This window comes from Mus pahari, chromosome 11 (genome assembly GCF_900095145.1).
Source record: "Mus pahari chromosome 11, PAHARI_EIJ_v1.1, whole genome shotgun sequence".
Taxonomy (NCBI): Eukaryota; Metazoa; Chordata; class Mammalia; order Rodentia; family Muridae; genus Mus; species Mus pahari.
In genome coordinates this window covers 41,065,862-41,083,550 of record NC_034600.1, presented here as the reverse complement: position 1 = coordinate 41,083,550, position 17,689 = coordinate 41,065,862, and positions in this window count along the sequence as shown.

The window sequence follows — 17,689 nt, the reverse complement described above, 5'->3', positions numbered from 1 at the left end:
GTGTGTGTGTGTGTGTGTGTGTGTGTGTGTGTGTGTGTGTGTGTGTGTGTGTGTGTGTAATAAGATCATGTCCTTTACGGATAGAAAAGGAAGAAGATTCTTCTTAGAGCAGGGATGGGGGAAGAGCGAGGAAGAATCTGTAAATTTTATGCTCCACTGTACACAGAGGCATTAGACAGTCACTTGGACTCAGATCTATGAAAAAGACATCGATGAGAAATTCCTCTAAAGGATTTTAGCTAAATGATGACTATAATATTTCATTTAGTGTTATATAGCATTCAATTATATTTGAATAAAAGGAGAAATGCCTAGGTTTTTTTTTTTGTTTGTTTTTTTTGTTTTGTTTTTAAGAATTTCAGATCCCATGGTAATTTATAAAGATGCTAGGGACACTGAGCAGGCCAATCTTTTCATCTGTGAGAAAAAGATGCAAATCATAGACAAAATATGGGCTCAGGTTGCTTTGGGGTCTCAGTTACAGAGCTAGGTGGGGTCTGGTGCCTGTGAATCTGCAGCTATGCCCTTTCTCCAAGGGTGTGCATTATGCCATAGCAGGAGAGCTAGGAGGCTCCATGTGTAACCCAGGGCAGCATTCCTTTCTCTTCCTTTTGCCTTACATAGACATGCTTACTCTCTTGTTCTACAGCAATGTTTAATTCTGCCTGAATCTGTCTATATTATTCTACTACAAAGTGACAAAATATATTTCTCTGTCTTTTGGAGAAATGTCTATAACTTTTCAAATCCCAATTTCTTTCTTTTCCAAAAGTCAATGAAATCTATCTTATATCTACTACATATTTATCTTTTAAAATATGTTTTAATAGAATTGCATTGCTTTGTTCCTCTATTTCCTCCAGCCTTTCCAGATACAACCTCTCTAACCCCTTCTGTGTCCCCTATTATCAAATTGTTAGACTCCTATTCTTTGATTATTATTTTCTGTCTGTCTGTCTGTCTGTCTGTCTGTCTGTCTGTCTGTCTGTCTGTCTGTCTGTCTGTCTTTCTGCCTGCCTGCCTATCTCATCTATCTATCTATCTATCTATCTATCTATCTATCTATCTATCTATCTATCTATCTATCTATATCTATGCAATCCAAATTCTACTAAGCTATTAAATGATCAAAGGCAAATAGTGCCAGATCAGTGTTGTGATTTACATATAGATTACTAATGAGTCTCAGAGCCATATGCTTTAAACAAACAAACAAACAAATAAAAAGTACTCGAGTTGATGAGTGCCCACTGCTTTGATGATGGGGAAAGCAGTCTGCACTAGGACTTTGGCTGCAAAGCTGGGAGATGCGGTTGATTTCAATCACTGTGGAATTAAGGTCGGTGCTACTTAGTGTTCAAGATGTGTGGTGACAAAGTCCCCTAAAATAACATGAATAGCTCAAGCTCAAGTAGTAGAGGACTGTATGCTGTCACAAGATGGGTTGCACCTAGGGATCCAGGATAAAAGACAATGGAATTTGTTTGCTAAATCAACTCTTCTGAAGCAACAGTTAATAGAATATTGAAGTGTAAAGTGACATTAAGAAGCAAATGTTCCGATAAAGTTATACTTAAAGATGCTTCTAAGCTTTTATCTTCATTATATCTGTTAAGTGTCTTTATATGGCTCTCTTTTCATTTACATCATAAGCTGATATTGGTTTTTGTGAGCAAAATGTTTGCTGTAAAAGAGCATATATCATTTTTAAGTTTGTAACCTAAAATTTCTAGATTTCTATGTGTAGTGTGATAATTAGGGCCTTCCAATCGGTGCCCAGTCACAGATCCCTGAATAGATTAGACAAGAAGTTGATATTCTTTACATTTCTGGGAGCTATTCATTAGAATGATACCATCCCTTTTTGTAGTACAGACCAGATAGTTCCCAAAACACCCAATATCCCATTTTTTTTCCTTTGAAAAAGGATCAACAGAGATTCAAAATGAATCTTGAAATGTCATTGAAAAAGACAGTTTTAGTTTTTTGAAATGCTTCAAGATTCATTCTGACTCCTCTGTTGCTGTTTTCACACATGATAGCTCATGCTAACGAGGGTATGGTGCACAGGGAACATTTCTCTATTACTGGTGGGAGTACAAACGTGCACAATCACTATAAACATGAATATGGTGGTTCATCAGAAAGTTGGGATTCTAGCTACCTCAAGACCCAGCCATACCACGCTACCTCAAGACCCAGCCATACCACTCTAGGGCATATCTCCAAAGGACTCTGTCCTACAATACACAAGGACACCTGCTTAAGCATGTGCATAGAAGCTTATATCATAATAGCTAGAAACTGGAAACAACCTAGATATCCCTCAACAGAAGTGTGGATAAAGAAAATGTGATACATTTCAAATGCTAAATAATTGTCCCCAAGACCTGGTTGCCCCCATGAGAAAATCCTCAGGGACAAGGAGAATCTTATCTATACCCGCTTTTGTTGTGTAAACCTTACCCCCTCTACCCCAACTTATCTCTGATTGGTTAATAAAGATGCCTACAGCCTGGCCTGGGCAGAAGAGAGAGAGAGAGTGGAACAATGATGCCAGGGCTTGAGGTCTCAGAGAGGGATCACTAGGAAGAACAAAGAACAAAGAAGTGTCCATGGGGCAGGTGAATCAAGAGCTCTGGCCATGAGGATGACCTGTCCGAGAAGTAGTGGTTTAGGAACATGGCAAGTGATATCTCTTAAGGATTTTTAACAGGGAACCAGACAAACAAGTAAAGACACTTGATATCTGCCCAACTCTGGGGCTTTTAAGCTTATTATAAATATTAAGGCCTCTGTGTCTTTTATTTGGGAACTAAACAATCGAAGTGGGGAGAAACCCCAAAGAGATGACCCCTTCATTAGAGAGTTTCTGGACTTACCATGCCTATCCACCCTACCCAATGATTTTCAAAAGCAAAAACCAGAATTCTTCTGAAGACCTCCTTTTTCTGTAGAGTCCACTCTATCTCATGACTAATAGACAAGTTGCTATGCCATGAAAGAGTGCATTAGTGAGTGACTCAGGGGTCGGTGGATAAAGAGTACAGCTGGATCATTCCCACTTTATCAAGGGGTTCAGAGTTCCCCAATGAGCCTGAACCGCATTTGTCCTTCATGGTAACCCGAGGAAGAATACACATTTACCAGCATCATTCTCTACTGTCTCACCTCCTTATACCACACCACCCAAACCTTATCCCAGAGTTCACTCTTAGGGAACCCACTCAGAGACCAGTATTACAAAGATAACCTCAAAATTCTCCTTTTATGATAACCCATTGATTGTCTCCAGCAGCTCATGGGCTGCTTCTTAAGCACTTGAGTCTGATGAAGGAAGTCTAGCTGAAGAGCCGACGATGACAATGTGGTAAGGTGTCTGAGAGGAAGGGGATTCCCAGGACAATAAGAAAGCTGACAGAAATTTCCCAGAGAAAAGGTGTGGCATTTAAAGCAAATCCTAAGAAAGGGTAGAAATTAATGTAAAGCAGAGTCGACCATGAGGGTTGGCCAAAAAAAAAAAAAAAAAAAAAAAAAAAAAAAAATGATGCTGTCAGTGGTAGAGTGTATATACAAAAATGTCGACAATTTGGACAGATAAGTGTGTGGCAAAGAGAATCACCGAGTACAGCTACAAACTAGAGCATCACAGCTTTCTTCACATAAAACTTTAAATATTCTGCACTGTCCTGTAAGCTCAGTACAGTGCCCCAAGGTACTATGGGACACAGGAGGACGGGCTACCCTGCTGTCCTCTTGGCAGTGCTGCAAAACTACTGCCTGAAAGTAGTGAAAAATTACACACAACCTTCCTATACTCTTGAGAAATGAGGCTTTTGGGTATTAATGTGACTCGTATAACTGCAATAAGACAATGTAGAAGAAAAACTGGGATGGGAGTGGCCAATTTGATTTCAAGGTCTGAGGAGTTGTTGGGTACTCCAAAGTTCAACATATCCCATTAAAATTGTGACTATTTAGAAAAACAATTTAAATATTTTCTTCTCAGTTTATAAGAGTTATGTCTCAACTGGCCATTAAGTTAGAACATAAATATTCATTAAGTTCTTTAGAACCAGCAAATTGTAATCAAGTGTGTAATAAAGGGGACTATTAAGCATCTACTTGTGCCTTGGGACACCATGAAAAGTTCATTATGATATTATGGAATGTATTAACAAAGAAAGTTTGAGAGTCTTTGCCTCAGAGCAAGGAGGGGACATCAGTTGCCTGAAGTGAAATTGCAGGCTGACAGAAGCAGAGCAAACAGATCTTAGATGTGCCGTTTCTTATAAAAGTTCCCTCAGAAAAAGAGTTAAATGTGAGGTCCCTGAACAGTGAAAGCCCTAGGAGAAAATTCTTCTGATCGGTGGACTAGGCAGTCATCTGGGAGGCAGGACCCCACCAGCACAGAGTTCCAAAGCAAACACTGACGAATGGGTTTACATTAAACCAAAATGCTTCAGCAGTGTAGGAGGTGATAAGACGCAAGTCGTGAAAGGTAGAAAATACCTTCGGACTACACTTTTAAAGGGAGCTGAGAGCTAAATGCAAAAGGATCTGAACAAGATATCAGTGAGAATAAGAAGCAAAATCTGGTATAAAATGGACAGTAGACCTAAATAAATATTTCTTAAAAGGATATACGGAAATGTCTGACAGGTCCATAGAATACTGCTTGCCTCCAACAAGAAGGGAGGTACATGTTTACTCCATTATGAATAGCTGTTATGAAACAGACAAAAATTAGTCAATAGCTCAAGGAGAAAAGTGAAACCAAGCCCATTGGCAGTTGGACTATATGTTAATACAGCCCTTAATGAAACAGTATATATATATATATATATATATATATATATATATATATATATATATAAACATAATAATAATACCCTTTAGCAATTAAGTGAATGAAACTGGCCTAGTGGCACACGCTTGGTTTCCTAATATGTGGAAGACAGAGGAAAGAATATTGATGCAAGTTCTAGGCCAACAAGAGCTACATGATGACATCCTGTTTAAAAGAGCAGCGGAAGAAATGAGGGTTTTGTTATTTGTGAAAAAATCAGAAATGAATTGGAGATCATAATGTTGGGGGGAAAATAAGCCAGGAGACACAGAAAGACAAGTACCATGTGATCTCCATCATATGTTAAATCTATAAACGTTGATCTCACGGGGCTGAAGAGAAGAATGGCATTACCAGATGTTGTGGGGGGTGGAGTGGGTGGGGTGGGGGATGGACAAGGAGTGAGGAGAGTCTGGGCAGTAAAGTCTAAGTTACGGTTATATGAGAGAAAAGACTAGTGCGTTACCAGTGAACTGACTGTAGTGAGAGACTACACACTTCATATCTTAAAGAGGAAATAGAAAAAGGATTTTGACTATTTTTAAACCATTAAGAAATGCTACGTGGGTTGGTGAGATGGCTCAGTGGGTAAGAGCACCGGACTGCTCTTCTGAAGGTCCGGAGTTCAAATCCCAGCAACCACATGGTGGCTCACAACCATCCATAACGAGATCTGACTCCCTCTTCTGGAATGTCTGAAGACAGCTACAGTGTACTTACATATAAATACTTACAAATAAATAAATAAATCTTTAAAAAAAAAAAAAAGAAGTGCTATGTGTTTGAAGTAACAGCTATGCTTAACATAACTAAACACACACACATGTTTTAGAACAGCACACAATACAGTTAGCGTCTTGTCATTCCTTTAAAATATTTTTCATAAAACATCTCTTGCCTGAATGTGATTCAGACTGCTGAAGGACACAAGCTGAGAAGTCATAGAGCCAACTGATCTTGTCTACAGCAGAGGACTAATTAGGACAAAATGCCTGGGAAAGGCAAAGAGGACAAACAGAGGCAGAAAGATCCATGAGGACTCCCTTCAATGTGCCCAGGAACAGTGCCAGGGCTAGTTTCTTAGGGTCACTCTAATAAACTTAGTAGCTGGGAATATTGATTTATCATCCTAAAGTTCTGCCAGTTAGCAGGCTGCCATGGGTCCCAGTAGACTAAAATCAGTGTTCAGAGAGCTGTGTTTCTTCCTGGCAACTCCACAGGGAGCCCATTATCTTGTTCTTGGTGCATACAGAAAGGCATTTGCACTTGGTGCCTTTCCTTAGCCTCACATCCAGAAACACTGATGCTCAAGAGAGCATCAGTTGATCAATCTGTGATTTACTATTCCTGGACATGAGGCTAGAGGGAGGGACCATTTCTGCAGTCGCTGTCTCACCTTTGTTTCTCTGCCACATATTTTTTGAACATGATTTAGAAAGACTCGCCATGTCGGAGGATCCCAGTGGTTATACTATATCCATCTGAGAATCAGCATAATTTCCCCATAAACTCTAAGCATGGAAAAGGTTGCATTATTTTCTACCTCTCATGGTTCCCCTTCTCTGCACCCTCATGATGATTGGTGTTAAGAGGCCTTTAGCTAGCGTAGCTTTGTGTTTCCTTTAATATTCAAGACAATCATCAGGTTTGTGGCTGTGATCACTTCAGAATGGATCATTGTTCTTTTATTTGAATTGGCATCTTCTGTAGGCCAAAGTGACTCCATTTGCTGACAGGAGAATTTAAGGATTATCATATAGTGATAATTATCATATTGTATGAGACTAGCCAATAGACATTAAGCTCTCCTGACACGGAAGCCTACATGCTATCATTATTTCACTTTTCTTTCAATAAAAGTTGCTACACTCAGTAGACTGACAGTAGTAGATAATTTTGTGGTCTCAATGTCAAGTGTCATGGACCATGCCCCCAACAGTTGCTATCAGTATGAAGCCTTGCTTGACCATACGAACTTATGAATTGTTCTTGCTCTGGGAATCAATTCAAAGAGAACTTTGAGAAAATCGAGTTTAGTCCCAAGAGAATATAGTAAAGTCAATGGATTTTGAGCCTAGAAATCTGGGAGAAACATTTACTATGCTTAGCAATAAAATAAGCCAGATAATGTGAGACTGGAGGCAACTTTAAAATGAGCATGAGCCAACTGATGTTTCTATTAGAAGTTTCTATTAAGGAGAACATATATCACCTGAACATATCTATTTTACTTTAAATGGAGAGATGCATGGCTATAGTACTTTAAATGAGTTCTCTTTACTTCCTCTCATGTGTATGTACACACATGTATGTATGTATGTATGTATGTATGTATATATGTCTGTCTGTATGTATATATATATGTTGGTGCATGCAGATGCACATGTATGTGTATATCCTGAATCATTTTACATCACTCTTCCACATCATTTTTTTGAAGCCAGACCTCTCAGTCAAACCTAGAGTTTATGGATACAGCTAGTCCACTTAGCCAGTTTCCTCTGGACATGTCTTTTGTCCACTTTCTGAGGTATAAATAGCATAGATGTTCCCATACTCGCCAGTTTCATGGGTTCTGGGGACCCAAACTCTACTTCTCTGCCTTTGCGCGGCAGGAACTTTGGCTACCGAGCAGTCTTTCAGGTCTCTTCAATGAATTTTTGAGCAAACTTGGGTGTCACACAATTTGACGAGGGACAAGCTCAAAAAGATCAATTAATCAATCATTATGTAAAAATTTTAACCATAAGTAATGTAATTTTGTTTTGAAGAGATGGTCCATCAATTAAGAATGCTCACTGCTCTTCAAGAGGACCTGAATTCTGTTCTTACATCCACATAAGCTCGATCTGTAATGCCAGGTTCAATGGACCAGGCACTTTCTTCTGTGTCCCATGATGACTTTTATGTATGTGGCAGAAACATACCTATACACACCACAATACAGCACACACATATACCAGAGAGAGAGAGAGAGAGACAGACAGACAGACAGACAGAGACAGAGAGACATACAGCGACAGAGACAGAGAGAAGAATAAAAATAAATGTTAAAGAATGTAGTATATTCGGAGTCTGTGTTAATGAAAAACAATTATTTGACATTTAAATCCTATGAGGTAATCCCTAACACAAACAACTCACCTCCTGGTCCTGGCACACAGGATCCCAGTTCAGGAGAAGAAATACTCTTAGGGATGGTATTACCAGCAATGAACCATCCCAGAATTACTAGACGAATATTTCTCAGCGTTAGCACACTCCTGGAAAAAAAAAATGTAAAGGCCCATGAGGAAGGAAGTCATAACAGTGTGACCTTTCTCCTTTTCCTCCCAGGGCCCTATTCGGAAGGTATCAAGGGAGAATGCAGGGTGGAACAAGGAAGCTGACAAGGGAGGCCTGAGGAAGAGCTACGGGAACCTACTGTTTATACACTGATCATGGCAAGTCAAACACATCCGTTCTATTTAGTCAATCAGCACTTAGACCCTGACACAAATAAACACGCATGAAAGCACAAACAGGTGAGCACTCCCTTCCTCTCTTAAAACAAACAACAGAAAAGAATCCAACATGGAGATGAGGCGAGAAGGAGCAGCAAGAGCCAGCGTGCGCCTAGAAGAGAAGATGGCGCCTTCATTCCTCTGGCCACCACCGTGGCAGGGCCTCTGCTAACTATGCTCACTCACTAACATTGTCCTCGACCCGTGTCTCAGAAGAAAGGGACAATTTAGCCATTTCTTTGTCACACTTTGAACTTTACCACTAACGAACAAACTAATTTAGTGAGAAAAAAAGAAACAGATCAAGTGAAAAGGTCAAACCCGCAGGGCATCTGGCATTACCCAGGAGGGAAATGGATGTCAGGGGTGACATCTTTCAGCTCTGGTGCACATACTCAGAAGAAACATTTCAAATCCCGTACTATCCTGACTGGTCCATGCACAAACCACTGAACATGAGGGGCTGAACGGGGATTGGAGCTGAGAGATTAAATGGAATCTTGGTGATCACTGTATCGTGTATTGTCTCTATGGAATCACCGTATGTGTCGGTAAATACTTTTGCGTAGTTTGATAATGGTTATTGACGTTAAGAACGGTGATCACTACCCCTAAAATCAATGCTCTTTCAACATCAATACACTGAATGATAGTGTAAATGGGTGAACCAGAAACCTATCAAGTTTACTTAATCACAATAGGTTTATGCAGTTATCTACATGTATAAATGAATAAACATTTCCATAGAGACACATTAAGAATATGTATCAAAGTATATATTCACTATGTAACACATGCATAAAGTAAATATATAGAGAAAACTATATGGAAATTTTTATATATATAAGGGCAGGGGGCAATGGTATACTCAATTTTCTATGAACCCAACATCAAGATCAACAATTCAAGGGCACCTTGATTTTTTTCCCTTCCTGTTTGTTCTTCCCAATTCCTGATTGTTGTAAAACAAAATCCAGATTTGATATGATTACAGCTGAAACCTCAATGTTGAGTTTTAAGAGACAAGAGCCCCTTGCTCGTAATATAACTGTATGGGTATTATTACATGCTATCCTGAGCCCAAAGATACTACCAATTGGTAGTCAAACTTCAAAGTTCAATTCTACAGACTCTGGTGATAATTTTAAATGCTCAAATTGTTTGAATTGAAATCCCAAATGATTACTATTTTGATTTGGATGAATATATAACGCTGGAGTATTTTGCTCTAAACTTGTGCTTTATGTTTCTCTTCTGCAGTTTCTTTGATTGTTTTAGAAAGTTGCTAAGGGAAACAGATAGTGTGTGCTGTAGCTTTTCCTATACTGTGGATTTTTACTATTGTGCCACTTTAAGTGACATCTAGAATTTCCTTCTCTTGTGAAATATTCATTTCTGAGTTTATTTAAGTTACAAGCTAATATTGTTTTAAAGACTTGTTTAGAAAAGGTGATGGCTACTTCTATTAGCAGCTGGATAATAATATCTATTTGTCTTTCACTTTCGGTATTAGCAGACACACAATTATTGTTGAAACCATTAATTCAATATGGGATGCGAAGTGATCACATAATTCTTGAATTATTAATAAAAAGTTCTCTAATTCAAACTATTTCATCCCCTTGAGATATAATTTGTATGTAAATACTTATTTCATTTGACTTGTTGATTTTTTAAATAATGAAACTGGTGGTGGCCAATGTTTTTATTTTATTTTAATTTTTTAATAGAATCATGAATTCTTAGATTGAAGTATATTTGGTGTGTTTAGTTCAAGTTCTTTAGTTTATAAGACTGCCCCAGTTTTAGACAGTAAAGGCACACTAAAGTTGGCTTCTACATATAATAGATGTGATTATAGTAGTCACTGATAAACTTATTTTTTTGGTTCTTTTTATTATTATTATTATTATTATTATTATTATTATTATTATTATTATTATTTTCTTTATCTACATTTCAAATGCTATCCCAAAAGTTCCCTATACCCCCCCGCCCCTCTGCTCCCCTACCCACCCACTCCCACTACTTGGCCCAGGCCTTGCCTTGTGCTGNGTCATATAAAGTTTGCAAGACCAAGGGGCCTCTCTTCCCAATGATGGCCGACTAGGCCATCTTCTGCTACATACGCAGGTAGAGACACAAGCTCAGGGGGTACTGGTTAGTTCATATTGTTGTTCCACCTACAGGGTTGCAGCCCCCTTCAGTTCCTTGGGTACTTTCTCTAGCTCCTCCATTGGGGACCCTGTGTTCCATCCAATAGCTGGCTGTGAGCATCCACTTCGGTGTTTGCCAGGCACATGTAAAACAGAAGATAACTATTTTTGATCACAGTAAGTTTGCTTTATAACACTCTAAATTCAGAACTATTATCTATCTACCATGGCTTCTCTGATTCATTTTTATGTGAATGACACTTGAGGTCAAAATGAAGGGTTAAGTGTAGTTGGCTCAACACTCTGTTTATGATAGTCTTGTGGATATAGTTAGAAAATACTTATTATTTAGAGATAACGACATTGAAATTGTCTTTACCGTTCTACTAACTCTATATGGATTCATATTCTTTTTTAAAATTATTTTATTAGATATTTTCTTCATTTACATTTCAAATGCTATCCCAAAAGTCCCCTATACCTTCCCCCTGCCCTGCTCCCCTACCCACTCACTCCCACTTCTTGGCCCTGGTGTTCCCCTGTACTGGGGCATATAAAGTTTGCAAGACCAAGGGGACTCTCTTCCCACTGATGGTCAACTAGGCCATCTTCTGCTACATATGCAGCTAGAGACATGAGCTCAGGGGGTACTGATTAGTTCACATTGTTGTATAGATTCATATTCTTATATTTTTGCTTTTTATGTTTAGAATTTACTTTTTATATTAACTTGTTTTATAATTACAAACCTTTACAGGATTCTGAAGTCAAATGAACAACTCACATGGTATCCATAGAAACTTTTATTCTATTTTCTAATCTGTTTTATCCCTTCCATAATTAAGTAACTCTCTTTATTATAAATGTTTTGGAGGGCTTGAAGGGCTTAGTGGTTAAGCACACTGACTGCCCTTTCAGAGGACCCAGGTTCAAATTCCAGCACCCACATAGCAGCTTACAACTCTGTTACTCCAAGATCTAACACTCTGACATAGACATTACATGCAGGCAAAACACCAATGTACATAAATGTGCACATAAATGAAAGTAAATGTATTTTAAAAATTATAAATAAATAAATAAATAAATAAATGCGTGTTGAAATTCTATACAAAGTATATATGGTACAAGTTAAATGAAGACATCACATATTTTTCTTTGTGTTGCTAATTATCTGAATATTCATGGTTTTATAGAAGTATAAAGATTTATAAGTCATTCTTACAAAACTACATAGATTTCCATTGTTTTGATATATAATAGTTTATCCACACATGTAAAGGGTCCATTCAAGTTTTGGTCTCTATTTGGAAGCAGGGACTTTGCAGGTATTATCAGCAGATGTAAAATGAGGCCATGCTCCTACATGCGGGGACCTAATCCACTACTGGTGGTGACAATGTAAAAAGGGAGGAGGGGGAAGAGGATCATGCAAAACTGAGATGGAGACTAGAGTGTCATGCAGGTGCATGACAGAGAACGCCAGCTCAGATGGTGACAGGCTGGTGCAGTTCCTTCAGTGTGCTGTGTAAAACATGACTTCTGGGAAGGCTGACCACATTTCCACACAGTAGCCTTTTGTACTTTGTGTGTGTGTGTGTGTGTGTGTGTGTGTGTTCTCTGTTCATATTCTTAGCTCATTTTCTTCGAAGTTAAATACTTTATTCTTTCTGTTTAGAAATTCTTTTTATATTAGAGCTATTAATCATTTGAGATAACTGGCATTTTTCCCCCTAATTTGTTCTCCCATATGCTTAAGGCAGGTTACTCATTTATTGCCATTCTTAAATGTGGTCTTGAGCTCTTTATTTATTGGATTAAATAATTCTGATGTATAGTCAGTTTAAAAATAATATGTATTCTGTCAAAGATAAAAGCTATTAGAGAGGATTTCATAGACAGACTTCTAGCTGGCTCATTATTTTACTATATGTTATTGATTCATACTTGATTTTTCAGAAGCCTGACACAGGACTAACTTCTCTGGTTTATAGCACTTAGCTTAGATAAGAAAATTGATCTTTGCTTGCATTTAGGCATTCTCATCTATAAATTAAACCACCAGTGACTTTTAACAAATGTGTTTCATTTTCAAGATGTACTAAATTGACATTTAAATATGCCACACAGACACTTTAACAATTCAACCTTTAGCAAAATAAAATTTTTATTAAATTTGGAATATATAAATGTGTATATTCTTCCAGACAAATTTATCATTTATCTAGGTCCTGCAAGTAATTATTTCTATAACCTTGAGCAAATGTGCTTCATTTTCATCAGAAAAAAAATGCTAAAATGCATCAATTTGCTTCTATGATAAGGATCTCATGTATTTCTTAGACACTCAGTATTATTTTTGTTTGTGAAGATGTGAATTTCCATACCTCTCAATTGACAACCTATGAACAGAACTAACTGTGCCATCTTCCATTTTCTTCCCTGCACTGCATGAGGAACTGTGGAGTTAATGGCCCCCGTGCATGTATGTGACCATGGATCTGCACTGCAGAAGACAGTGACAAGGGGAACATGGCTAGCTCACTGGGGTGTTCTGGAGCATGGGCTAGCTCACTGGGGCGTTCTGGACATGTGTATGTTCTTTTTGGGTAACCTGAAGAGTGTTTCCATCCTTCTGGGTACCAAAGGTGGAAAAGCAGGGGCAGGAGAAGAATTTTCCATGTTTCTCCTGATTTCCCATAACATTGTCAATGACATCTCTGCTCATGTTTTGAAACTGAAATTCCAAATAATTGCCCATCATCTTCCCTGCACACTTTTGCATACACTGCATATTTGTTGTGTGTTCATTGCTAGCATTGGGGCCTGGAGTACAAGATCCCCAAAACAAGGATGATGGTTTTTTTGGCCCTCATTTTAAGTTAATTAATATGTAATTAATTTATACTTAAAATCTATTTTGATTGTATTTTCAACTTGACTCTAATGGTGAGTCAATTATTTGTGGATTCCTCACTTGTCAATTCATCTCTAGGTTAAACATCATTTTATAACTGCAAGGCCAATGATCAGGATGGTTAGTGGACATTTCTGGACACACACAGGTTCTGAGCAGGAGGAAAGTGAATTACCCAGTGTGCACAGTCCTGGCTGAGATTTCTGACTGAGGTTGAACAAGGTGGATGTCTGTCATCCTGTCTCTGACTTATACTCTGTAGCTTCTGTGATCTATTTGGTGCACCTCCTTCACATTTTGACTTTTGGGTCTATGACATTGTTATTGTTTATATGCTGCATTGTGTCAAAGCGCTAGACAGAGTATCTAGTGTTTCTAGGAACAAAAACCTATAGTGAGCTTTATGGTGCAGATCCTTCTGGTATAAATTATACCCTCTTGACCATGAGTTCAATTTTAACGACCTGTAATATATGTTGCCTGCAGTATTTTAAAATAGAAACACATAAAACTAGGCTATGCAATGAGAATATGGTGAAAATGTTGTTACTAGAGGTTTATGGAAAAGTAGCCTTGTATTCTCCGGAGAGCAATGATTTACTATTGCTGATTCTGAAGTCATGGAAACTCTATAGAATATAAATACTTTTAATAATGAGAGGCAACTGTGTTTAATTTTACTTTTATTTCCTTTAAACTCATGAGATCTAAACTAATGAATATTTGTACCTGGCACAATTATCATATAATAAATACTGAATGATTATTTTTTATCAGAAACATGGTCAAAAATTATATTTAGTGCTAGTTGTATGCACATGTGTTTAAAGATGACCATTTGGAATTGGATCACTTGGTTGGAAGCTCCAAAAATGGACCTAGTTTATATATGTGAACACATATAAATGGCTAGGCTGAACAGGGTAAATATTTGTCATCCTGTCTCTGACTAGGTCCTCCTGCGATCTATTTGGTTCAACTCCTTTGGGTCTATTATATTGTTGGTATTGTTTATATGCTTCATGTGTCAAAGTGCTAGACAGTGTGTGTGTGTGTGTGTGTGTGTGTATGAACAATTATAAATGTATATATATGAAATTCATATGATATATTCACATATATTTCATGTATTGATGAATATACATGAATTTCATACATATGTGATTTCTATATATGAACAAGAAGAGGCAATGAATTTGAGAGAAAGAAGAGATATGAGAAGAGTTAGAGGTCAGAAGAGTGGGGGAAGAAATGATATTAATATAGTACTCAGATAAGAAGGTCTCCGGTGTATTTATTTACTAAGTGCATGCAAACCAGAGGAAAACTTTCAGAAGTTGATTCTCTCTTTTTACCATGTGGGTCTTGGGGATTGAACTCAGGCCCTTGAGCTTGGCAGCAAGCACTTTGCCAGCTGAGCCATGCCACTGGCAATGATTTGTAGCAACAGAACTTGGATAGGCTAATGGAATTATGGTCCACAGTAATCATTTAGAACGTTGGATAATCCATGTGGTAATGATGCTTCTCATAGATTTTACCTTTTCCTACATGGCATGCCTTAGTGAAATTTTTTAATAGTCACACCACTATCATTACTGTTTTCCATATATGATGATAGACTTTGAAGGATCACCCTAGGGTTAGAACAAAAGATCTTCGTATACAAACAAACATAGATGCCCTTATTATTTAAGGTGAGACCTCAAGTCAAAGGTCAAGCATTAGTGAACTAGCCTCAGCTGATTGAGGGATGAAAGACTGCAAGCTTTTTAATGCCAATAACCCTGTATGTGATGTGCTATCAGAAGTTTGAGGTCTGGAGGGACTCCAAGACATTATGGATAAATAACTGGTTAATCAAAATATCCACGAAAAGGATGCACCAAGAGTTGTTGAGGCCTTTGCAATGATCTTATGATTTCTCAGATCATTGTAATGCTTGTCTCTAGGGGAACCTTCTGCTGAGACAGTGTGACGGTAATATTCTCTTTCTTAGCAGCCGAAGGTAGAGTGCTAAAACTTCAGACCGACCGTGGAAATCCACAGTGGCCTTCGGAATTCAGAGAGGGGCCTGGTGCTTAGGGAGGTCACACAGATCAACAGCTAACAATAAAGTCTGGGCTGGAAAAGACACGGACTTGGCTTCCTGCGTCTGTGAAAATAAAGCATCCTGGATAAAAACCATCATTCCCATGGCTGTAAGTCACAGTGGCGGAGTGGAAGCCGAGTAACACAACAACAGTGTTTGAGAATATCACCTGTGCAACAAATATCAAAGGAAAGAAAACCTCAAGTGTCACCTGAATTCTTGTAAATGGAGTTATTAAAAAAATGTCCCAGAGAAGCAAGTGTTAACTGTGGGGTTTTTCGCCCACCCCCAGTTTCATAAGTAATGGCTCTGCGACATATTATTTGTGAATAAATGTCTAGGCCACAAGTTTTGGCTCATCCTCTGACTAGCTTGTAACTCAACTAACTTGTTTATTCTGTACCACATAGCCGGTTACCTCTCCTCGGCTTCACAACCAAGTCTGCCTCCTCAGAATTTGGCCCAATTCTATCCCAAAGTTCCTCTCTCCCTGACAGAACTCCCACCTCCCATTTCCTGCCTCAGTTAATAGGCCATCATCGCTTTTTATTGACAGGCGATGCTCCCATACAAAACACAAGAGATTCTTGTGTACTCATGTAAAAAATAAATTATTATCTATGAATAATCATGCCTAAGATGGGCTTTTAGTCTTGAATACCAAAGTCAATAGCTGTAGAAGTTTGTATTTAAGCCTGACATCTGCCTCATTAAGGTTGCAAATATCTAAATAGATGAGATACTAGTGACTCTAGACATGGTCACATTATTTTGGGGAAAAAAATCTATTATTTTTAGGGACCAAATAATATGGAGGCAAAACTGTATATAGTTAATCAAGATAAACAGGTTCGTTTTCTAATAGCCTGGCTCATTTCTTAGTGTTCAAGGCTATTTTTTATGATTGCATAACTGTCATAAAGAGAAACCAGGCTCTTTCACATCTCCGTATGGCTTATTCCCAGAGTTCTTTTCTAGCAGCAGCACGATGAGTCATCTGTATGAAATGACCTTGTAAAGTCATCTCAAGAGAGTTGGAGAGCTTCCACCAAAATTGATAAAAGCATCAAGAAACCCATGTATAACTCAAAGCAACCTTGGATTTCCACTGGATGCCAAAACTACCTGAGCTTTCAGGATTTTCATTTTTTTCTTTAGTTTTGTTTTTTTAAATAGAAAAATACTGACCAAAATTAAAAACTTAGTAATTTAAACAGAAGATATCATAAAACATCCATTCGAAGAAAACCACCATTTTTTATGAACAGCTAGAGCTTCCAAATGGCACAAAATATATTCCTTTCTCTAATTTTTTGTTAAGGGTCATTTATGTAAGACCAGTTTTTTTTAAACCAGAGATGTAATAAAGAAAAATAATCTACAATATATTCTTGGCCTTTACTCACCAAGTATTATATTTTCTTTTATTATTATTATTTTCTTTATTTACATTTCAAATGCTATCCCGAAAGTTCCCTATACCCCCCCCGCCCCTGCTCCCCTACCCACCCACTCCCACTACTTGGCCCTGGCCTTCCCCTATGCTGGTCATATAAAGTTTGCTAGACCAAGGGGCCTCTCTTCCCAATGATGGCTGACTAGGTCATCTTCTGCTACATATGCAGCTAGAGACTCGAGCTCAGGGGTTACTGGTTAGTTCATATTGTTGTTGCACCTACAGGGTTGCAGCCCCCTACAACTCCTTGGGTACTTTCTCTAGCTCCTCCATTGGGGGCCCTGTGTTCCATTCAAATCCATATTTTATCTGTTATTGACTATAGCATATTTGCAAAGTACTATAACCCAGCACTACAGAGGGCATGACAGAAGGATCAGGAGTTCAATGTCATCCTCAACTAAGGAGAAACTTTCTTTGATTATCCTATGCCATGTGAGAACTTGTCACAAAAGGAAGAAATAAGGAGAAAAGAGAGAGAGAGAGAGAGAGAGAGAGAGAGAGAGAGAGAGAGAGAGAGAGAGAGAGAGAAGGGGAAACCAGGAAAGGGGATAACATTTGAAATATAAATAAAGAAAATATCTAATTAAAAAATGTTTTTTAAAAGAAAGAAATTTCTTCTGCTTTTGATGTAGATAAGAAAATACTGATGATCTCAGTGATATATAGTACATGATCCAGAACATCTGAGCAGATGTAAAAAACTCGATTCTTGC